The sequence below is a fragment of the Vulpes vulpes genome, chromosome 2 (genome assembly GCF_048418805.1).
Source record: "Vulpes vulpes isolate BD-2025 chromosome 2, VulVul3, whole genome shotgun sequence".
NCBI classification, from domain to species: Eukaryota; Metazoa; Chordata; class Mammalia; order Carnivora; family Canidae; genus Vulpes; species Vulpes vulpes.
Window position 1 is genome coordinate 117,361,417 of NC_132781.1, and position 26,055 is coordinate 117,387,471.

Below are 26,055 nucleotides of genomic sequence, written 5' to 3' on the forward strand. Positions count from 1 at the left end.
GTAATCATTCAATGTGATGTACTTCCATAGATTTACTTTGCAAATGCTCGGATATATGTCAACGCCTTATCTGTGGGGCTTTGAAAATTAGTTTTACAATACATTCACAAAAATTTAGATTAGAGGAAGCCTCCACGAGCCACACTGAATAATTCAGAGAACAGTGACTTGACGCTCATTTATTAAATATGAAAAACACGGCATTTATGCAGTGCTTTAAAGCTCTGGCGTCTATCAATGACAATTTCCATCTATTCTGAAATAAAATGCACAATCTGCCACTGATATTATGTTTTCCCGGATAACTCAGACATCATTCTTGCAGAGGTAATAAATTACAGTATCTCCTTCCTGAAACACGACAGTCAATTAGCCATTATCTGCCATCCAAACAGTCAACTCACTCCTGAGAGGATTTCGAGATGAATCCTGTCATTCAGCCCATAAGCAAATTGATAAAGATTTTTCTCCCCATTGTAACAGAATCTGTGAATAGTCTGACTTGGTTTCTCGGTGAGTGTACAGTCACCTGCATTGGGAATCCATCACACGTCCACGTGGCCCGAGACACTCTGCACATGGAGCTGCGGGCCCTGGGAATGCAGCTGGTCTGAACTGAGGCAGATGGAAGTGGAGACACACACGCACTGGAGTTTTGACTTAGGATGAAAACAAAAAACACTGTATAATATTTTATATTAATTGCATCTTGGATCCATTTCCGTATATATGTATATTGGTATATGAAAGATATTGTTAAAATTCCACCTTTTTTTCACTTCTTGATGTGACCACTAGAAAACTTCGTCAATGCACCTCACTTCGTGTTTCTGTGGGCAATACTGCATCAGACAGTAAGCTTCCTGGGGGTGAAAACTGGGTTGCATCATCATGGTTTATACTCCTATAGACGGTTCTTTGAACAGCAGGCCATTTCCACAGTCTACCTTCTTACTTTGCTGCAAAAATCACTGAAATTGGGCTTCTGTTTTCACCCATCACATTGCACCATCCCCAAAATGATTCTTCATTATTATTCACGTTGTTTTATAATATACAACCCCCACTTCTCACTTCACAGACCTTTATACTTGACTGAGCATTGCTGCACACACTCCTCGAACGCTCGCTCTTTGCAGGGTCTGTGCCACTAGACTCTGTGGATCGTTTGTTCTCTGCTAACGTCCCTACTGAGCCTCTGTGGGTTCATCAGCATCCCTGCCCTCAGCAGTGTTGGCTGTTTTCCTGTAGATAATATTTTCTCCTGTTGTGATTTTATTCAATTGGGTGGTTTAACTATCACCGACAGACTGGTCTGTTTATGTGTGTGTGTGTGTGCACATGCATGTGTAAATTATATAAAAATCTATTTTGTTTTGGTGTCCCGGGAAAGGGTGATTCACCCTGTGTGTGGGCGCGAAGACCAAACCTGGCCTGTGAGCGAGGTCCACGGTGAACTGTTGCACACGAGGGAGGGACTCCAAGGCCTCTGCTACATAGCTTACAATCACGAGGACCTATTTGTGTTTACAGACCTGTGAGTCAACTGATGTTTGGCTGCTGTAGGCCGGGCTCAGCTGGAAGCTGCAGGTCCCACGTCGGTTGGCCTTGTCTCCAAATTATGCATTTGATTCCAGTTCCTTAGTTTCTGGGAGGGTCCCAGGAGGATGGGGCTGGGGCTCAGAGGACACATTCTTCTCTGTGGCTGGTCACCAAAGAGCAAGAGCCAAACTATGCAGGCGATCAAGGGAGTCTGCTGTAGCATCATATCCAAACTCAGCACCAGTGAGGTGGCAAGGTGGCTTCACCCAAGGTGGGAATGTTACCTTACAGTGAACCAGCATTTTATGATTTTTAAACATGTCCTGAGATGTTTCTTTTATTTTCAAGTATTACTGCCATTATTGTATTACTCGGGAAAAGCACAGTATGAGAAGTGACTTCAAAATCTCAGTGGCTCACAAAACCATGTGTTTTATTCTTCACACTAATGTGCTTGTGAGTCAGTTATGACTCTGCTCATAACAACCTCATTTTGTGACCCTCTCTGAGGGAGCGGCCCCCATAAGTAACGCCGCCAGTCTTACAGCAAAGAGGAAAGAGAAACATGGTGAATCTCAAATTGGCTCATAAAGCTTTTCCTTGAAAATGACACACATTACTTCTATCAACATTTCATTACCCAGAGCACAAGCCATGCTGCTTCTAAACTCAACAGGGCAGGGATGTATAATCACCCACAAGGAAATGAAGTAAATAATTGTGAACAATGCAATCTGCCATACTTCCTTGAATTCAAGCATGGATCATATTTGCAAACTTTATTATTCTTTCTGATTGTGACACCATCGGAATACAGTGAATATTGTCCCTGAATTTAAGAATGTTCAAAAAATAATAATCTGTGGCTTTGTGGAGCTAAATTTCCAGAAAAGTCAGGCATGTTTGTTGGACTGATCTGCTATGTACAATTCCATAAACTGGATTTTTTTTTAAGAGCACAATTTGTGAACAAACCAAATGGCCACAGGACTAATGATCCAAAAGACACAACAGGTCAGGGGTGTATTTGGCGTTATTTTCCTATCAGGAATTGGCCAGTTATAGAAGTGTAGAATGAAAATCTAAAAGGCTGAAAATCTAAAAGATTGAGATCATTCTGCAGAATGGACTTTCTTCCCAAAACCTGGTTGTGTGTTGAGACATATGAGGCACACACACTCAGAGAAGGTTTATTACCCACATAGTGAGGTTGTTTGGGAAGGCTCCCTTGGCAGGGGCTCATTAAATCATACTGTGGTTTGGGAGAAGAATGGGGTGAAGTCTCTCGTGCTCATGGTCTGGGCCATGTGTGCTTTAAACTTCTGGCCAGTGTCAGAAGCAGGAACACTAGAGTATTAGCTTGCACAGATGTAGAACAGAGGTGAACAGTAGTGGAGGGGCTGGAGGAGTCAACAGTCAAATATCAGAAATGTAATCAGACTTGTTATGACACCTTTTAGGTGGGACGTTAGAGTTCAGAATTTCCAAGAGTAGAGGACCTGGTAAATGTTCTAGGAGTTGGGTTGCACACCCAACAGGGCACACACCATGTGAGCAGAGTAAAGCAGAATAGGCAAGTCCCATAGACACTGAAATATGGCATTGCAACATCTGCACATCTATTTGAAACAAGAGGCTACAGGACACTTAGAGTCCATAGCATAATTGCCTTAAGGAAAGAAAAGTAAACACATCATTTCTGGGGGAAAATAATCTCACTCACCATTTCAAATTACATCTATATTTATTCATAAACAATATCTGATATGCAATCACAAAGAAGTAGACATGTAGCAATGTTCTATGTTAGATTTGAGGAAGAATAAAGATAAACCATTGTTAGCTGTGTCTCAGTCAGCGCTGGCTGCCATTACACAATGCCACAGGCCAGTGGTTTAACCAATGGAAATTTATTTATCCCAGTTCTGGAGGATGGATATGCTAGATCAAGATTTTAGCTGATTAGTTGCTGGGTGAGAGCCCACTTCTTGTCTTATAGTTGGGCACCTTCTAACTGTGCCCTCACATGGTGGGGAGGGAGAGGGAGGGAGAGGGGGTGTGAGCTTTTTAGTGTCTTTGGTGTCCTAAAAGGACACAAATCCTATGGGTTAAGGGGCCCCACTCTCTTGGCCTTATCTACCTGAGATTAATTAAGGCCCTCTGTCCAAATACAGTCACATTAAGACTGGGGCTTTACAAAACATAAAATCTGGGAGGAAACAAACATTCAGGCAATAAATGTATACAGTAAGACCAATAGGAGGTCAATGTAATGGGATTATCAAAAGTGAATTTTAAAATGATTAAGATTAATATGCTTAAAAATAGAACTCAAGACTAAAGAACAAATGACCCAACTTAAAAATCAGCAAAAGACTCCCTAGACATTGCTCTAAGGAAGATATATAAATGGTCAATAATTATATAAAAAGATGTTTAGCATCACTAATCACTAGGGAGATGGACACAAAAACCACAATGAGATACCCCTGCACACCTATTAGCATGGATGCTATCAAAGAGCACACAAATGAACAAAACAAAAACAAACAAGTGTTGATGAGGATGTAGAGAAATTGGAACCCAGCATTGCTGGTAGGAAGGTAAAACTGGTGCAGCTACTATGGAAAATAGTATACTGTTCTTCAAAATACTAAAAGTAGAATTAGCATATGATCCAGCAATTCTGCTTCTAGTTATATAGCCAAAGAATTGAAAGTGGGGCATGAAGAGATATTTGCACACCCTTGTTCTTAGCAGCATTATTCCCAATAGTCAGAAGGTGGAAGTGATCCCAGGGTCCATCAGTAGATGAATGGATAAACAAAATGTGGTCTGTTCACACGATGGAATATTATTTAGTCCTGAAAATGAAGGAAATTTTGATATAAGCTACAACACAGATGAATCCTAAAGAATTTGCTGAGTAAAATAAGCCAGTCACAAAAGAACAAGAACTATCTGGTTTCACTTATCTATAGCATTTAGGGCAGTCAAAGCCATAGAAATAGAAAGTAGCTGGTGGGTACAAGAGGCTGGGGTGCTGGGAGGTGGCACTGGGGAGTTGCTGTTTAGTGGATGTGGGGTTAGGTTTGGGATGATGACAAACTCTGCAGGTAGATGCTGGTAGTAGTTGGGAAGCAGTGTGAATGTTCTTAACGCCACTGAACCATCCACTTCAAAGGTGTTCAACTTGTAACTTTTACAGTTTATATGTTATACCACAACTGAAAATAAATTAAAATAAAAATAATAATTTTTTTATGGATGAGTTCTGCAGAGAACTGAAAGTGACATGAAAGAATCATACTAAAAAAACCCAGAGTTTAAGGACACAATAACGGTAATTACAATGATGAGTGAATTTAATAGACTATTAAAGACAGCTGGAGCTAGAGCTGACAAACACTTTACGCCTGAAGCACAGAGAGAGAAGTCAGAAACTAAGAAAATGAAATAGGACATTTAATCCAACTCGTTTGTAAAAGCCATAGTCTCCATAAAACTGATTCAAGACTCCAAGCCACAGATTTGAAAACCTCTACAAACTCGAAATAGGGAAATAAAAAGGAAACCATCCAGGTTTATCCTCATAAAAAAGTGCTGTAAACCAAACACAGAAAAAGTCTTACAAATATCCAGACCAAAAAAAGTCATTAACTTCCAAAGAATATTGTAATGACATCTGACATCTCAACAGTAGCAATAAAAGCCAGAAGACAATGGGATGACATTTTCAACATGTTGACAAAAATTATGCCAACATATAATTCTATCATAAGAAAAATACCTTCTTCAAAATGAATGCAAAATAAAGATATTTTGGGGCAAGCAAAAACTAAGATAATGGTTTATGAGCAGACACACAGACATTTGAGAATAATCTTCAAATAGGAAGAAAATAATCTAGCACAGAAAGAAGGTGAAAATTATCAGTAGAAAGAGTCAATAAATAGGCGAATCTAAACAAACACTGATTGTATGAAATAGTAAAAAAAAAAAATGCCTTGTGGGACTGAAACTATATAGAAAATCTAAATACTTACAAAATTTCACAGATCAGTTTTACTAACCTTCACACTAATTTCGGGTTAGTCACGTTTCTAAAAGACCAGATAATTCACAAGCAAGAAGAGTAGAAAATTAAATTAGAAAACATTAGGATAATTCAATTAAAAAAGACAAAGGAAATTGAATAATCGAATAGAAGAGGTAACTAGAATAACTGTTAAAATTAAGGCAGAGACTGAAAGTTGGGTATAGAACAAAACACAGCTGCCTATGAGAGACATACCATTATCTACTGAAACAAAAAGTTGAAAATATTAGTATGAAAAAAGTTATATCATGCCACCACTCTCCAAAAAATAAAAAAATATTTAATTATACAAATATCAGACAAAGTCAACTTCCCTAAGAAAAGACACAGTATGAGAGAGAAAGAGGAGAATATCTTAAGGAAAAATTCTAATCTCCCAAATAAAACTTTTACCCCTTTAAAAATAGCTTTACTATTGCCATTAAAATTCATCTGTAACAGACTAATCTACAAGTGGTACCTAGTGGTGTATAAAGGGCTAATAGTGCAAAGAGACAAAATTCAGAATGGATGTTAAATGTCTGAACTACATGATGAACTAGCTTTATCTCACTGAGCATGAAAAACACTGCACCTATCAACCCCCAAGTATGCATTTTTCTCAAAGACACAAGAGATATTTACTGAAACTGACCATAGACTGGGGCACATAGTGAGTCTCAACAATTATCAAATGACTCACCTCATACAGATGATAGTTTCTGCATGCAGTAAAATTAAACCGTATAGTGGCAATAAAAACATTTCTAGAGGGGGCGTGAAGGGCAGAGAGAGAGACAGAATCTTAAGCAGACTCCCTCATGAATGCAGAGCTGGACGTGGGCCTCAATCTCACAATCCTGCGATCATGATCTGAGCCGAAATCAAGAGTTGGACGCCTAACTCACTGAGCTACCCAGGGGCCCCAAAAAACATTTTAGATTCCACATGTACTTGAAGATTAAGCAGTACTTTTCTGGATAACTTACGGGTCAAAGTATAAGTCATTGTGTACCAGAGTGAATCAGAATCTATTTTGAACTAAATGAAAGTAAAAAAATATATATATGACATTGATGCCTCTCAACTTGAGCTTTAGAGAAAATATAAGTACATATATTTAAAAAGACGAGCTTATAAACAGGTATGTCAGCATTGACCTCAAGAAGCTGTAAAGAGCATGGCAAATTAAACCCAATGCAATTACTCTATTTACAGAAGAAACAAACTCAAATTTTCACCCAAATAATGCAAAAAAAAAAAGAAAATGAAACACTAATTTGTGATAAAAATCAGTTAATGAAAGGAAAGCTCTTTACTATGATAGACTATCTAAAAAATATATATATATATATATATATATTATGGTAGCTGAGCTATATATATATAGCTACCATAATAGTTAACAGTGAGAGACCAACAAATTCAACAAATTCCCTCTGAGATTAGAAACAGGACAAAGATGGATTGAATTGATTCACCAATTCAAGAAATCATTGTTCTAGAGGTCCTAGTCTGTGTAACAAGGCACGGAGAAGATAGCAAACAAATATAGATTATAAAGGATTAAAGAAAACCAACATTAATCATAGATGTCATGTTTGTTTTTGGAGGAAATCCAAGTGTGCCTCCAAAGAAGCAATTAGAATTACACAAATTTACCAATAATATGGAATATAAATTATATATATATATATTTTTAAAAGGAGTTTTATTTTATAAATGCCAGCATGAAACAATCAAACAACAATCTTTGGAAAGAAAAAAAAACTGCCATTTACAATGACACCCAAAGCTCAACAGGCCTTATGAGTAAATCTAATAAAAGATATGTAAGAATCTACTGAAACTAAAATTGTTAAGACAAATGAAGACATACTTTAAATAAAAAGACTAATATCCTATGTGCGTATTTTGAAAGGCTTTAAGTTGTAAAACGGCATCTAACAAAATTATGTATAGATTTAATGAAAACTCAATCAATACCCAAGATAGTTGTTTTCCTTTTTTTTCCCCCAGTGTGGTAATTGATGGACATACTGAAACATACATTTGGAAATGTAAAGGGCAAATATATCAAAGAAAAATTTTAAGAAAAATATGGTGGAGAACTTAAGTTACCAGGTATCAAGACATTTCAAAGCCACATTCATGAAAATGATGTGATTGTTAGTGTGAGGATAACCAGCTAGACCAACGGAATGGAAGGTGTAAGACCAAATATAACTAAGCAGCTAACCAAACAAGCAAACAAATAAAACACTAACATTTTATCTAAAACAATGTCTAGACCCAAAACAGTAGGGAAAGGGGGTTCTTTTCAGTAATTTGTGCTTGACTAATCAGATAGATACCCATACAGAGAAAGGAGGGGCGAAAAGAATCTTCACGACCACCTTACCTCATACTCCCAACTAATTCCAAATGAATTGTTGAGAAAACTGAGAAAGAAAGGTAAACATGACACTTTCCCTGTAAATGTCAAGATAGTGAATAAATATGTCTGTGCCATCCATAAGATCTCCATGGCAACTGCTCACCTACACCTTTGCAGGGAGAAAGCAGCATCCTTTAGGACGGGCGTGGCCAGATAGGCCTACAGGCAACAGTAGCAAAGGAGAATGGATTCATGACCTAGTTGGAAAGAAAGATTCATTGAATACAATGCAAAAAATTCAGCCTTAAGGGAGAAAATGAAAAGTATCGATTACATAGAAATTAAGAATTCTTCTGCATCTAATGATGGCACCAAGAGAAAAAAAAATTGCCAGTCACTGGCTGTGAGAAACAACTGGAACCATAGTGGCCTGCTACTGAGAGTGCACATGTAAGATCACTCTGGAGAGCAGTTCATCATTGTCTGTGGAAGATGAACATTTGTGCTCTATTGCTGTTTCTAGGTGTTTCCCACAGGACGTATGTTTATATACACAGGTACTAAAATACATGTATTCATTCAGAACAACATCATCTTTAGTAGCGACATCCGTAAAACAACCTAAAATCCTCCCCATTCAGAATAAACAAGGGGAAACCATGGAATATTATGTTGAACTGAAAAGGAGTGTATGATGCCATATGAATGTGGAAGAATGAAACATGGACGCGTTGATGCTGAGTGAAGGAAAGAATGAACAGAAAATACAGCTGGTGTGATTTTAAAACAGCCCAAATCAGTGAATTTTGGAAACAGGTTGGTGTGGTGATCAGGAGAGGAAATTGTCGGTGTCTGGTACACTATTAATTGACCTGCATGGTGTTTTCACCCTGTAACAGTTCATCTAGTTGTATTCCTTGATTTATGTACCTTCCTTTATTTATGTTAAATGTTTTTTTCTTTTAAGATGAATGAATATATATTCATATATATATTATGAATATATATATATATTCAAATATATTCCCCCCCCCACCCAGTATTCCTCAGGTTAAAATATCTGACTATTTTAGCTCCAGGACCATATTTACAATGCTCAGAGCATAATCTCTAGAGCCAGAATTTCCAGGTTCAAACCCTCAACTGCTCTGCACTAACCTTGGGCAAGGTCATTGATACTTTTGTGCTTCATATTCCTCAGTTGAAATGAAAAAGCTAATGTCATGATTCCTGTTGAGAATTGCACACGATAATGTGTGGACCCCCACCGAGCAGGACACAGAGTAAGCACTAAACCTTGGTAGATTTTTCTGCATTTCAATTTACATTTTTATTCTCATCAGATGTAAATCCTGAACGTATTTAACTGTTGTCAATTTTCGTGACCTTTCCATTACGGGAGCTTCAGCCAGTAGTCATTATCTAAATGTGGTAATTATTGAAACATTGACAATGAGAAATAACTGATGCCAGCTTGCTATTCCATAAGTTTTAATGCTAGCAAAGTGTATTTGCATAAATATATGTATTTTAGTGTTCAATTTTGGGTCTATAAATCCCTAGCATCAATGAGAGTCAAAAAAGCTAATGTTCTTTTGTCTTTTTTTGGTTCTGATTTAGTGTGGTAGCAGTAACTGATTCTGTTCAGCAAGCAGCACACGGGGGTGATGAGGTTTCAAGCAGCACATTGGCCTCCTCCTAAGTTCTGTGTCCAACAAACGAGCCACCAGCTCTAGTGAGCAGCCAATTTTGCTTGGCAACTTGCAGAGTCTTCTCTTGGGTCACTCTGATCCTGTTCAGGAAAACCAGGAGAATATTCTCCCTCTTCTTATTGGAAAAATTCAGTTTTATTGAACATAAGAAAAAAATACTTCCTTCTTTTCTGCCACTGGTGAGAACACAATCAATGGTGTTGGTGAACTAACTATATTTGCAGTGAAGTTACAAGGATAACGGGGCAGTTAAGCAAGCAATTGAGATTCTAGGGACTAATACTGATTTGCTACGACGCGCCACCCTGACCGCGCGACCTAGTTCGTGTGGAGTGTGAGCGACATCCTCTTAGCAGTATTTTGTCGACCCAAAACGGAAGCAAACAAAGCAGCCAGCTATCGACAAATCAACGGAAGGGGACACGTTGTGTATTCCGGTTAGAGCGGAGGTGGTGCTGATGGTGTGAAGAGTGACACGTGTCTACGAGGCACGTCCTGTCAGGGCACCCAGCCCGTGCTTGGAAAATCAGTGCTAAGCAGGGATGCAGGGGTGAAAATAGGGGAAGCAAATGCGTCTTCCTTCGCCATTTTACCTAGGATCAGCCATGGCTTTGTGCCGAAGGCTTTTTAGAAAGATATGAAGCATTAAAATGACTAATTATAAGCACACTTTACACCATTCCGTGAGGCCTTTATGATTACAAAAAAGCAGCACACTTTCTAATTGCTGCTGAGGGGCCTGCGGTGTCTAATATTGTATTAAACCACGGTACCAGCATTTTAGTTACTTATGCAAAAACCACATCTGCAATTGATAGAAATATTTATCAGTGTGTTCACCAAAATGAAAAAGCACTGAAGCAAGTAATAGCATTTAAAACAAATATAGGAAAGTCCAAATGAAAATGAAGCATTTGAATAATTACACAGTGTGCAGCCCGGAATAAATGATATCAAAATCCACTTGTGTTTCAAATCAACAACACTGACACGTAACAGAATCTCGATGATACTGTACGACAAAAATTCAATCCGTAAAAACATCCTCGTAGAACATTTCAGGACAATGGGAAATCTGCAATTTTTCTTTCACATAGAAGAGTTGGATGCTGGAAATCATTATTTTTTCATTATTATCTCGTGATTACAGGATAATAATGATTATCTACTATCTCATGTAACTCATGTGTTCCAGTTTAGGGCTCCCGCGTTGTGAAGACTGTAAGGAGTTTAGCGTAAGCTTCCATTTATTTCAGGAGCTCGTGACGTCAGATGCATGAGCTGCTGCTGTCCTGTGCATCTGCAGTCCTGTCCAGGTGAGGGTGTGCCCCAGGAGGTGTGGGGCACCTTCCTGCTTGCTCCTTCTTTTTCTTTTTTTTTTAAGTTTATATATATATCTTTTTTTAAGGATGGATTTATTTATTTATTTATTTATTTATTTATTTATTTATTTATTTATGATAGACACAGACAGAGAAAGAGAGAGAATGGCAGAGACACAGGCAGAGGGAGAAGGAGGCTCCATGCCGGGAGCCCGACATGGGACTCGATCCCGGGACTCCAGGATCACGTCCTGGGCCAAAGGCAGGCGTCAAACTGCTGAGCCACCCAGGGATCCCCCTGCTTGCTCCTTCTAAAGTGCGTGCAGCCACCTGGGTTAGCAACTTGCAGCATCCCGACCTCATCCCTTCCTCCCATCCTCGGTGAGCTCATCATCCCGAGACTGCGAGAGGCTTCCGCGTGCCTTTGCAGCTAGTGGTCAGAGGCACCGTGAAGGGGATGAGGGGGCAGCACAGGGCCTCTGGAGGCCATCTAGTGCACAAAATGAGCTTGTCCGTTGGTCTGAGTACTTGTGGGGATGGGAAATCTGCTTTTGGGGGCTCACTTGTGTCCTCAAAGAAAGCCTTCTGCTTTCAGGGCTCCACGCAACCCTCCGGGCATCCTAACGGAGTCTGAATGCGAGCGGCAGGTGTCAGGCAGGCCAGCTGGGCCAGGTAGGGCCCTGTCCAGAGGCCGCCCTCGGGGATGTGCCAGGCTCTCTGGGAGCGTCTGTAGGAGCGGAGGAAGCAGCCCGAGCCCCCAGGAAACTGGCAACTGCAGTGTGGACAGGCCTGAGACGTGCTTCTGGAGGCCCGAGACATGCTTCTGGAGGCCCGCCTACTGGCGGGCCAGTGGCCCCCTGGGCTTCTTGGCTTATTGAGGTTTAACTGACAGAGAGAAATTGCCTTTCCTCTCGGGATACGAGGTGCTGCTTGATACACACATGACATGATGAGTTCATGGCCCCACAGGGTTACTGTTGGGGTGCGTGTGTGGACAGTCCTTGGGGTCTATCTCCTGGTGGATGTCACGTGTGCAGTGTGGCCCAGGTAGCTATTGTCACCGTGCTGCACCTGACCTCCCCCGAGCGCACTCGCCTTACAACTAGAAGTGTGTACCCCGTGACCAACATCCCCCATCTCCCCAGCCCCCAATCCCCAGCAGCCACCCCTGTACTCCGTGACCAAGAATTCAGCTTTTTTAGATTCCGCATGTCAGTGAGACGAGCTTCATCTTTCTCCATCTGACTTATGTCCCCCGGTGCATACCCTTGAGGCCCAGCCGTGTTGTCGCAAATGGCAGCGGGTCTTTTCTGCTATAGCCACAGCGCGCGTGGACGGCTCATCTCTCCACATCACGGCTGCGGGGAGGGATGCTGCAGTGAACAGGGCAGTGCACGTATCTCATCGAGGTCCTGATTTCAATTCCTCTGGGTCCAGATGCTGAGGCAGGATCGATGGATCATAGGGTAGCTCTAGTTTGAACTTTTTGAGGAACATCCCCACTGGTTTCCGGAGCTGCTGCGCCATCTCGCTTGCATACCGAGGTCCTATCTCCACAGCCTCACCAACACTCATCTTTCCTTGTAGTTTTGGTGCTGATCCCCCCAGCAGGTGGGCGGTGACATCTCTCCACGTTGGGATCTGCATTTCCCAGAGGAGGGGTGACGCTAAGCCCCTGTCTGTGTGTCTGTGGGATAGGCCGTAGGTCTCACACCCCATCACCTGATTGGTGATTTTCCCATCACACAGCCCTAGTTCTTCCTTACAGCAAGATCTGTTAGAGACTAGAGATGGAGAGAGTCCTCATGTTGGCAGAAGACTGGCTGGTCCTTGGGGGTCAGCTACTCCCTGGGGCCCATAGAAGGTGCTGGCATCTCCTGGTCACACGGCTGGGTTCTGATGATGAAGATTCCAGAATCAAGGTCCTTAGGCTAGAAGCCGACTGCCCTTTTGGACTGTGAGGTAATAGAGGGAAAGAGGAAAAGACCCCAGTGTGGAGAAGTCAGCCCAGGGACCCTCCCTGGGAAACGTGCTAGGGCTGCCGCCGCAAAGTCCCACAGAGAGGGTGAGTTGAAAGGATGGGACTATACTGTCTCACACACATTTGGAAGCTAGACTCTCAAGGTCAAGGCGTCATTGGGGTTGATGTCTCCAGCCGAGGCCCGTCCAGACCTGTCTCCTGGCATCCGCTGGTGGTTGCGATCCTTAGTCTTCCTCACCTTGGAGATGCTCCCATCAGGCAGCCCATCTTCAGGCACTGCTTGCCCTTTGTCTCTGCCTCCGTGTCCACATTCCGGTCCTCTGTAGAGACCCCGTTTCCAAGTAAGGTCAGGTTCTAAGGTGCGGAGGGTCAGGACTCTTTTTTTTTAGGGACATATTTCAACTCAGAACTGTTTCTCTTCCAACACCATCCCCTTAAAAAACAGAGTTCAATATATGATTTCAAGTGATCTTAACTGCAGCAGCTCTGGCATTGATTGTGTAGAAAGAGCTCGGATTTTGAACACGTGGACAAGGGAGTGCACACACACGGTAAACGCGGGGGAAGCTTGGAGGCGCCCACCTGTAATTTATTCTAGTTCTCAGCTCCTGGCCAGCCCTCTGCTGTGCTCGGCCCCTTTCTTCCTCAGGCTGCTGCTGCTTTGTCTGGCACCGGCCCAGAAATAGCAGGTCCACGGCGAGCACCCTGCGACCCCGGCCCATGGCACCTTCCAGTTCCTTCTCAGGTAGGACGGAGGAAAGCATCAATGAGAAAAAATCACATCTGAGGGCTCTGATGAGCCTTCTTACTCAGCAAGAAGGAGCAAATCTAGAAAAGGGTGGGAGCATTTAAATTTCCAGACTTGGGAATTATTCTAAACAGGTGGAGACCGCATGCTGGTAGTCTAAGAGTGGAAGTGATTTTTCTTTTCTCTGAATCCCAAAGAGGGTCATTCAGTCATCAGAATCCAGGGGCATCTGGTAGTCAAATCTATGCAGAAATATATTTTTTACACGACTCTGCTAGACAGTCTTGAGAATAGAGTAAAAGATATAAAGTACATCTGAGTCCTCACGGAGCTTCAATGCTAGTTGATAATTGCCCGTGGAATATTGGTGAAGGCCCAAATACAAATATAAATGCCAATTGGTGTCAGACAGCCAAGAACATGGAGAGTGAAGACAAGAGGGGTCTAACCTTAGGGGTTTAGATCTCTGTTTTTTCTGATTTTTTAACTGCCTGGAAACAGCACAGAATGTATTCTCTGATCAACTGATACTTGGGATTTTTTTTCCCTTAACATGCCAGGAAGGATTATCTGCCAGTGGCACCCTATGCTCATATAATGTCCAGTGGTAGGAAACAGGTATGTTCCCTAGCAGAGAATAAACTAGGCATTTTACGGCTCTCCTGTTTACTGGGCTGTGTGACCTGGAGCAATTAGCTCTGCAAATTTCAATTCCAGTGCGATTAATGCTGAATTCACACTTTCCGAGGAAAGATGCCTGGGACTTCTCAGATTAGAATGTACCGCTTCCAACGCATGTCACAGATCCCACATCTCAGATTTGCTTCAGTGCTTGACTGCAGTGGTATGCTGGGGTAATGGATAGAAAACTAGCTGTTATTTTCCGCTGGAAAGCCCTTAGCTGAAATTTAAAAGGTGAAGTAGACCTTTCTGAAGTGTTATCCTCTGGTCTACAAATGTAAAATTTCACTGATGTTAATAACCACTTTTTCTGCATTTCCAAATTCTAAATATTTCTAAAAGTTTTCACTTTTTATAAGTTGGAGTCCAAACATTTTTCGAGACAAAACTAAACCTGACCTGACGTGAGACTATTTATAGTCTCTTTTTCTTTAATCTTACGTTCAGTAATATTCATGTATGTCATTGCTGGAGTAATAGGTGTTTGGTCACATGATGCTACTACTCCATGCTTTACCTGAAATATTGTCAATGCACATTATTCTTTCTAAAACTATGATGGTTCTGCAAAAATATATATGGCCTGAAAACTTATACGTAGTAGATTCTGAGACACTAAAACTGTCTTGTATTATATTTCTTAAAGTAACACACTTTAGCAGAGATGAAAAAAGGTAAATACAGTATAATAACAAAGAAAAACCCAACAACAACAAATCAAAAAAAAAAAAAAAACCCACCTGAGGGCAGCCCAGGTGGCTCAGGGGTTTAGCACCACCTTCAGCCCAGGGCGTGATCCTGGAGACCCTGGATTGAGTCCTACATCGGGCTCCCTGCAGGGAGCCTGCTTCTCCCTCTGCCTGTGTCTCTGCCTCTTTCTCTATCCGTGTCTGTCATGAATGAATAAATAAAATTAAAAAAATAAAATCCACCTGAGTATGGTCAGATACTCACCCAGGAAAGCTTAAGGCACTTGGGGGAACTGTGGGAAAAATCTTTGCAATGTTTCTGCTCATCTGTCTTAAGAGCCTGTCCACCCTCAGCCCTCTACCATTTTGTGAAAGTGAGGGCACGCTCACAGAAGGGCACGCTCCCCGAGGATGAATGCTCCCGTGATAGAGTAACAGAAACTCACTTGGATGTGTGTTAAATGCGGTCCTCTCCCAGGGCATTTAAGGGCCGTACGCATTCTTACACTGTCTCAAAATGCTGTCCAAGATGTTTTGTCAAGTTGGTGACAGAAGGATGGAAACGGCCTTGCAGAATCGGCGGTCAGCGGAGGTTTGGTCCCTCTCCTCAGGGTGGCTCACGCTTCTCCATGCAGCAAAACCCTCCGAGTACGACGAGGCGTTTGACCTGCACCCAGTTTACTCTTTATTTGTTGAAATGTTATCTACTCCAGTTAAAGTGAGACTCAAAATACACAAAGATTGGAAAAGGAAGATACAATTTTATTGACAAAAAAAACAAAGATGTTATGGATTTATTTCCAGAAATAATTGTATCATTCTTACATAGAAGTTCAATATTCAAAATTCATAAAACTTCTCTATAACATTAATAAACAAAAATTAAGATACCGTAACATTGGGATCCCTGGGTGGCGCAGTGGTTTCGCGCCTGCCTTTGGCCCAGGGCGCGATCCTGGAGACCCGGGATGGAATTCCACGTCGGGCTCCCGGTGCATGGAGCCTGCTTCTCCCTCTGCCTGTGTCTCTGCCTCTCTCTCTCTCTCTCTATCATAAACAAATTTAAAAAAATAAAAATAAAAAATAAAACAATTCTTGTTAAAAAAAAAAAAAAGATACCGTAACATTTACCATTTACTATAGCAAAAGAAATACAAAGAGTCTAAAAACAAAATATGCAGAAGACACAGATAAATATACTCATTATTATCAAAAGTTGTTGGAAAGTACTCATTGGAGAAGTAGATCAATGCTCAGGAACAGAAAGAATAGAAAATTAATGTATGTTAGATATTTTAAAATTGCTCTGTAGATTCCATGCAATTTCAGACAAGGATTAAATGTACTTCAAAGAGATTTGGGGCTGGACACAAAGATTCTTACCTGTATGGCTTAGCTTCAGCTGCTGTAATTAACTCCTGCAGAACAGGAGCTTGAGCCAGAGACGTTGATTCCCTCACAGCTCAGGAGCCTGGGAGTCTGAGACCAGGGGCCAGCATGGCTGGGTTCCGGGGTGGGGGGTGGGGTTCTCCTACCAGTTTACAGATGCCACCTTCTCACTGTGTCTTCACACGGTGGAGAGAGGTCTCAGGTGTCTTTTCCTCTTCTTCAAAGCCCATCAGTCCTCCCAGATCAGAACCCCACCCTCTGAACGCATTTAATTCTAATTACCTTCTAAAGAACTCTCTCTCTCAATATAATTGCATTGGGAGTTGGAACTTCAACCCCTAAATTTTGGGAGGACACAGTCCAGCCAGAAGCATTATCCATCAGCAGTAGCTCTATCACTTCTCTGATTATAAGTTTCCTAATATCCATAATAAATAACATAGTCTGAGACAGTTAGGGTAAAACTTATGGTAAGAAGTAAAAGACCTAACAGTGTTGGATGCTGTAATCCACCTCTCTAATCCCTCTTTATGCCTCCTGAAATCACTATGCTTTTGTTTTACATGAAATATAATAAGCCATCACACAAAGTCATGTTATTTTTGTGACTGTTGATTTATACTGTTGCAAGACGGAATACGGCCATTATTTTTTTAAAGTGTATTAATTTTATACCACTCGATATCAAATGTTGTCATAAAAAAGACATATTTTTCAAGAAAAGTAAAAATTTAAAAGAAATTAATATTCAATCCTAGCGTCTCTAATCAAATCACAGGGTATTAGTAATTCCAAAGCAATGCTAAGTAAGAGTTTTGCAAGATGTCTTTATATTTTTTTAAAAAGTAATGAGATATGATAACTGTATTGAAAATTTGAATTTTAAATAATATGGTTGAAATCTTGAAACTGTAGATTAGTAATATCAAAATATTAATATAAAGCTTTAAATCGTATACACACTCAAAATGATTTAAACAGAATGGTTTACATGTACATGCCATGTATATTAATTCTATTCTTAACAGTTTGGGAGAAACCTGGGTATAATACTTTGTCCAAGACAATGGAAATGTCTAAATTTTAAAACTCTGAGCTCCCTTAATTGGTCTCATGTTCTCTATAAGAAAGACAAAGTCTTAAGTGCCTGAAATGACCAGGCTGTGGGCAATCATCAATGAAAACCCGAGGTAAGTGCCAAAGTATTTGCATATTTTCATCATCATGAAAAGGTTATACAATTTAACAAATGCCTTATATGCAGAATGCATAAAGACAAGCCAATGGAAAAAATGGATAATCACTTGAATATACAGTTCATAAAAAGAATATTAAAGTGACCTATAAATATATGAAAAGGTACTCAACATCAATCACCAGAGAAATGTAAATTATAACCATGATAAGGTAGCTCTGTACACGCACGGGAAAGGGTAAAGTAGAATGAAGTGCTAAGGAGAGTGGGGGGCACGGAACCCCAGTGCAGTGCTGGAGGGAGTGTGATTTGGATTAACCAGTCTGAAAAGGATGGTCACTAATAGAGCTTCACTTACATGCCCGATATCCCAGCCAACCAAAGACGTGCGTAGGAACGCTTATGACCTGGCTACACACAACAGCCCCAAACTAGAGACTACCTAAGTGACCATCAGTAGAATGGATAAATGAGCCGTGCTATATTCACACCAGAGTGGAGTACAGGACAGTATTGAGAACAACAACAATAAAAAAAAAATAAATAAAATAAATAAATAAATAAATAAATAATGTAATCTCAAAATCTCATATCAATCTAAAAAAATACTGAAAAAAGTTAAACATTAAAAATGGAATGCTGTACGCTTCCATTCATAAAATGGTTGAAGCAAACATAATAATGTACGAGGTTAGAAATTGGGAGGCTGGCAATTTTTGGCAGAGCTGGTAATTGTATGGAAACACGACGGTTTCTTCTAGAACACTGGCATGCTCAGTCCCTCTGTCTGGGGTGTGGTGATGCTGGCATGTTCCTCTTATGAGTATCTATCAAGTTACCTACTTACGATATGTTCATTTTCCCATATGTATTTTATACTCAAATAAAAAGACTAGAGAGAGTGCGCTCCCTGTGGGATAAGCTACCTTCAAAACAACTGAATCACGTGTTAAATATCATCTGCAGGTCAAAGAACATTTCCCAAAAAAATGGAGCCAAATGGCTATTTCCAACCTGATTGCTCATGGAAAAGAGGTGTCTCTGTCCCCTTTAACACAGGGACCAAAGCGGCTTCTTCTCTCTTTTCCATATGAGGACGACGACCCAGCTCTGACCCACTGAGCTTTTGTAGTTCTGAAGGAAAACGTTAAAACGCATTAAAATCGTTCTTATTACTGTATTTCACTTGCTTCCCAGAAAGCCTGTCATAGAAGTTATTACATAGATTGGTGATGACATCACAACAACTTTGCCACAAAGTCAGCAAAAACCCATTCTGCAAATGAATGCCAGCTTTCCCGTGCCCGTTGATGACCAAGAGGAAGAGCCTTACCAACCAATCCTTTTCTTCCATACAGAGGACGCAGCTCTTTCTTCTTGCTCCTTATTCGTGAAGACCCCGAAGTGGTCTTCGTTCTCCAGCTCTGTTTGAGAGTTGACCTCCGTGGTCACACGTTGTGCACATGTCTATCCTTTGCTGGACTTAGGGCGTTCATCCAGCATATAAATCATGAGCATCACCGGGTTCTGCTAGACCATTCCTCCAGTTTAGACTCATCCGCTCACACTCTTGATTTGCCCAGTTCAGTCACATACTCAAAGTCTGAACTGTGAAAACAAAGCAACAATATGGTGACTAATTATGCTTGTCCAGTCTGCAGTAATGAGTTGTGAAGGGCATTTACTTAACATGCCCCCTCTGAAGCATTAGAACATGATTGCAAATGGCACGTGTGACGTCCAGCAGTCTTTTTTTTTTTTTTCCAAAATGTTTGCAAGTTATACTGGGAAGTGGGAACACGGAGGCAAAGTGACAGCTCCCGTCACTTAATGAGACGTTTATTAAGAAACCAGGACTGATGATAAGCTGCAAATTAGCCATAATATAAGTAATCAGCAGAGATGTCACATTGGTAGAGGAAAAATGATAAACAGCCAAATGCTCATCCCTGTGCTCATCAAAAAGTACCTGCAGTTCATTACAGACGGTAATTTGCTGGAATCCCAAGATGTAGGTAGAGGAAGTAAGTGTTTTTTTCTAAAGTGCATTCATCAGTGCTAGTCTGTGGTTTCAATGCGGATTTCATAGATTCCTCAAATCACACCTTTGAGGTTTATAATTTTACCTAAGTACTATCGGTGTGAGTTATAAAGTATCGGTAGACTCTGAGACTTCGGGATGTGTCAATAAAATTTAAAGAAATAATATTCTAGGAAAATAATTCAATAATGTAAGCATTTTCAAGTACTCCCAGTGGGTACATAAGCATATTGGAAAAGAAATCACTAATTGCAATTATAATGGATTTCTACACTATGTATACACCCCAAAGATGGAGGTAGAAGGAAGAGACATATAAAATGGGTTATTAAAATCCTTATTAAAGTACTCAAGATTAAGGTGTTCTAGAATGAAGGAAGATGTCACAGGTAAGATTTCTTAATTTCCTAAAAACTCAATCCATACCTATGAAACGCTTGCTGGGGCCATCCCTAAACAGCTTCCACCTGGAAAAAATCATGTTATCTATACCAGGCACGTTTCCAATATGTTTGCATTATAAGGTTACCCTAAATAAGTATTTACCCTTTTCACCCCTCCAACCTTAACCGCTTAGCACGGAGCCAGAAACACAGAAAGAAATTAATAAGCACATTGATATTCCCACGCTGGCTTAATATTATGGGTACGGAGACTGGACGGTGCTTTAGTAACCACCATATCCAGCTTTTTATCAAGTGAGATTTATGTGCCTAGAAAGCTATTTATGCAAGCTGAAGATTCCCCATGGTTCCAACCCAAAGATAGCAAATAAATATTAATTGACTCCAAAAATAAACAAAGGAAGGAAAGTAGGAAAAAAGGAGGAAAGAACAAATAAGTAAACATTAACGAGGTGAAATAAGGACCACACAACAATGTTCTGTCTTACAAGTAATTGCCAAACCCCAGTGACGACTGCAAAGACATATCTGAAGCCAGCCGGACATACTCAGTTCTTCTGCGTGTGTTTTATGATCATCTATCCCTAGATATTATTAAATTATCACCTACAATGTAATCCCCTAAAACAAAATTTTAAAAACTCTGTTTGGATTTACTAAGGGCTCCCGAAAATGAGTATTTTCTTCTTAGACCTGCCTGAACAAAACCTTCTAAAGCTTTCATGCTGAAAGTCCATCATTTCTTCTCAAATGACCAGTGCAAATGGGGGGGGGGGGGGGGGTATTATGTAATAAAATGGAGGAGAAAAATACTCATGTGTTATATATAATCTCAAACACATGCAAATAACATCATATAATGTCATAGATGATGATATAATATACCTTAAATAATTTTCATCTGAACTCATGTTAAAATCATTATCAGATTGATCTGTTTCACTTAGTGACATGCATTTAAATTTCCCCCACGTTTCTCCATGGCTTTATAATAAGCTCATTTCTTTTTAGCTCTTAATAATATTCCATTGTCTGAGTAGACCACAGCTTATTTATCCATCACTCCCTGAAGGACATCTTGGCTCTTCTAATTTTCGGAGATTATTTATTTTATTTTTTTTAAGTAGGCTGTATGGCTCAGCATATACCCCAATGTGAGATTTGAACTCACAATTCAGAGATCAAGAGCTGAGCTTAAATCAAGATTTGGACACTTACCCGACTGAGCCATCCAGACACCCCGAGGTTTTGGTGATTATGAGTCAAGCTTCTACAGACATCCATGTGTGGATTTTTGTGTGAACATAAGTTTTCAACTTCCCTGGGTGTAGGTTAAGGAGCATGATTGCTGGTTTATATCATGATTGCTAGAGTTCCATAAGAAAACTCTACTTAAGACTGTTGTGAAAAATTGACAACTGTCTTCCAAAGTGGGTGCACTATTTTGCATTCCCATCAGCAATGAATAAAGTCTCTGTTGCCTCACATCATGGCCAGCATTTGACGTTGTTAGTGTTCTGGATTTGAGGCATTCTAATAGTAGGGTAGTGCGAGCTCATCGTCGTTTTAGATGGCATTTCCCTTATGACGTAGATTGTGGATGATCTTTATTTTCTATTTGTCCATCTTCTTTGGTGAGGTTTCTGTTGAGACCTTTTGCCTGTAATTTAACTGGCTTATTTGTTCTCTTATTATTTGGTTTTAAGAACTCTTTGTATATTTTGAGTAAGAGTTTCATTGTCAGTTATATTCTTGTAAAGATTTTTCTCCCAGTCGGTGGTTTGTCTTCTGCTTCTCTTAATGTCTCTTGCGAGAAGTTTTTAATTTTCGTAAGGTTCATTTTAATAATCCTTTCTTTTGTGGATTGTGTCTTTGGTGTTGTATCTAAAAAAGGCACCATTTTACCCAACATTCTCTAGATTTCCTCCTATGTTATCCCTAATGAATGTTATGCTTTCGTGTTTTGCACTCAGTTTTGTGAACCTTTTTGAGTTAATTGTGGTGTGGTGTGTCTACATTCCTTTTTTTTTTTTTTTTTTTTGCATGGTGACACACAGTTGTTCTATGTGGAAAGTTGCCCCATTTGTGGAAAAAACCATCTTTTCTCCATTGCATTGTTTGTGCTTCTTGGTCAACTATTTATGTTTCTTTTTATAGCTATTATTTATTTATTTATTTATTTATTTATTTATTTATTTATTTCAAAGAGAGAGAAAGCGCACATGAGTAGGGGGAGGGGTGGAGGCAGAGAGAGAAGCAGACTCCCCCACTGAGCAGGGATCCCAATGCAGGACTTGATCCCAGGACCCCAGGATCATGACCTGAGCCGAAGGCAGATGCTTAACTAACCGAGCCAGCCACCCAGGCGCCTTGTCAACTGTTTACTTTTATAATAATGGGCCAGTATTGGTTCAGCAAATGGAACAAAGGAGCCACACCAATGAAAGATGATAGTACTGGGAGAAACTGTATGAAGGGTAATACGACAATTGTCTGTACTTTGAGCCAATTTTTCTACAATACTAAAACTGCTCTTGAAAAAACCCTGAATCTTAAATAATGCCGGCCATTCACATTGCCATCTTCCCTAAGATCATTTAAATACATAGAGTGAGAACTGGCATGGCTTGGAGGACAGAAATAGCTGCAAGGGAGGAGGCATGAGCTATATCACGTGACCAAACTTATGTCACATCTGGCACATTATGAAACTTGGACTTTATCCATAACTGTTTTACGTCCACAACATATTTTCCCCAAGGAAATAGCTAATAATCTAGAAAATAATCAGAAAAGATACGGCATTGTAATAATTCAGTGGCTTGGGAGAGGTACGTAGGAATTAGCCCAGCCTCTGCCAACACCACACCGGAATATCTTTATTGGGGCCTGAAGCCACCCAGGCAACTTTCTGCAGTTTTTATCTACAACATTCCTCTGTCTCGCTGCTCGCTGTAATCCATGTAAAACACTGGCCCTCCACCACAGAAAATAAAATAGTAAATGGCACCTAATTCACTGAACTTAAAAGGTGTTACAGAGTTAATAAGCAAATTAATTTATCATCTTCAACCAGAAGAGTAATTAAACTCCAGAAGAAATCTGACTCATAATTGAAAATGAGTAATGAGCAAGCAGGATGTGAAGAAAAATAAATAAGCGTAGTCATTAAGAGAGGAAGTTAGTCTAACAAGGGGGCATAATGTCAAGTATTTGTCACCTACGGCTCAGAACATCCTGCGTCCATGCAGTGGGGCCGCTTCCAGGAAGGGGCCTGCGGTGGGGCACGGTTGGGGCTGTCAGGAGGGGCAAGGCCGCTGCAATGGGTCGGGGGCGGGTGCCTGGGCCTCCCCACACTTAGCCCTTGATGACGACAGCGTGCAGCCACTGGGCCAACAAACTATATCCAGGTTTCTGGACTTAATTACTTCTGACTAGTGACCTCAGCCCTCAAAAGTCTCCACCAAACTTACTGAGGATGACCTGGTGAGAGGCCAATTTCATAAATCTGAGGTTGAATCAGGAGTTTCTAGAACTTTGACCAGGTTTTGCACATCAGAGGACGAAACGATGTAATCTGAAAACGTCAACCTTCTTTTTGTCAGTCCCCGTTGATGGAGCGAGTTGAATGTCACGCGCACGGCGCTGTGCAGGAATCTAGTAAATCTAAGCGACTGCAATGCAATGAGAGATGGAGTTGGGGTAATTAGAAAATAAAATTAAACAAAGCACCAAAATGGTGAGTAGGTAACACAGTAAGTACTCGCCAGGCAGAGGGCAGATCGGGCCAGCGAGGGTTATTTGGGTGAGCTTCTGGGATGGGAGGTTGGCGTGAGAGAGGCTTCGAGGGGTGCGGGCTTCAACCTGACATGGGAAGTGTGGTTTAATAGGAGCAGGTGCCTGGGGGGCCAGGATGGCTGCGTGGGCGAGGGGGGCCTGACCTGGGCAGGCAAGCCTACAGGTGGAAGAGACGGATTAGGAACAGGACGGGAGGAAGTGGGAATCCAGCTTACCTGGAACTGACTGGGAGGCCACTCCACCTAAATCCACCTGCGTTTCCCTCCGCATCTTCCCGCAACCCCAGCAAGAACTCCACTGTCTGTCTCAATCAACTGATTTCTGATTACATTACGACCAGTTAACCGAATTAGTTGAGAGATGGAGAAATGTCTGCAACATCATCCCATTTACGCTGGTGGCCAGAGGTACGTGAGTTTGTCGTCCCGGGGTTTCTGCTCATCAGAAGTGAAACGTTGGCATCGGGGAGGCAGCGGCATGATAGTTCTTTCTCCAATTAGGCCTTGGAGGTTCAGCAAAGGGACTAATCCTCTTTATCTCGCAATAGCATTGACCTGCGTGTACACAGGCTCTCCTTTTCTGGGCTTTTGTGTGGAACTTGGCACTGCTTTGAAAAGTTATTAAATTATTCACTTTTAATGTTTTATTTGCCGTCCACTGCCCTATTTTTTTTTAAAATGTAGATATTTTAAAAGATTTTATTTATTTATTTGATATAGAGGGAGATAGAGAGAGAGAGCACACAAGCAAAGGGAGTAGCAGAGGGAGGGGGAGAAACAGACTCCCCATCAAGCAGGAAGCCTGATGCCCCAGGATCATGACCTGAGCCAAAGGCAGATGCTTAACCAACCCAGGCACCCCCTGAAATAGTAGATTTTAAATAAACTTTTCCTTTTAGAATTGCTTTAGTCGTACAGAAAAATTGCAGTGATAGCACGAATCACCCTGTAACGCATCCCCATTTTCCCGGTGTAGGATGTTAGTAACACCTTACACGAGCATGGCACACCTGTCACCAATAAAGTGACAACATTGAACATTGCTACCAACTGGGGCCCATATTCTGTTCCGAGTTCCCTGGTGCTTACCTCACATCCTCTTTCAGTTCCAGGAGCCCACCCAGGATGCCTACGTGACATTCAGTTGCCACGTCTCCTGAGGCTCCCGTTGGCTGCGACCTTGCAAACACCGAGAAGAACTAAGATGCAATACAGAACGCACCACTCCTGGGATCCGTCGCGTGTTTCCTCCTCCTGAGACCGAGGTCGGGTGCTTCGGACCAAGGGAACCAAAGCCAACTGCCATGTTCCTCGCATTGCATCAAGGCCTCTCTGGCCGACACCGCCCTCACGGTCCATGGGCTCACCGGGTCTCCCCTGGCCAGGTCAGGGCTGGTAGCTCCCCCATGGTCTGGCCTTTCTAGCCCTTTCAGGCCCTGGGCCCGAGGGAGGGCAGCCCGAGCCCCAGAAGGGGGAGCCACATCCCACCTCCTGGAGAGCGGACCACCTGCAGACGATCAGGGCATCTGTGCGGCCTGTGCCGTGTCTTTATTCCATGACTTATTCCTATCGATATGGGCACATGGGTGTCTATTGTGTGTTTTGCGATCTAACCCGGAACTACATCATCCACTTTGTGCATCTCGTCCTTTCAGCTTCAGCCCCTGGGACCAGTCGGCTCCTGTGGTCTCTCGAGATTTTGCCGACAGTGTTTTCTTTACTTTGGGTTGCTTTTGTTTTTCACTTTCTCACTTTCTGCCACTACAAGAAACACCAGGCTCATCTTCTCTATTATATGATTTTATGATTAACAGAGGCCCAGAGTTTGTTCAGGTTTTCTTTGTTTTTAGAAGTTGTCCTTTTCTTGATCCCCGGCACACCGCGGTGCACTCGTCAGAGTGCTGTCGGGCAGTCGTGCTATGCATTTCCTTTTAGTTTCTTCCTAAAGACTCCACTCATCCAAGGTGACCTGTGCCAGCACCACTCACCGTCATCCCTCAGTGAGGTCCATTCACGCATCTGTATTACAATTATGTTATTTGGTCGTAGTTGGTATTCATTCCTGGAGTTTCCCAACCTCCTAAAAGATTTTTCTTAAT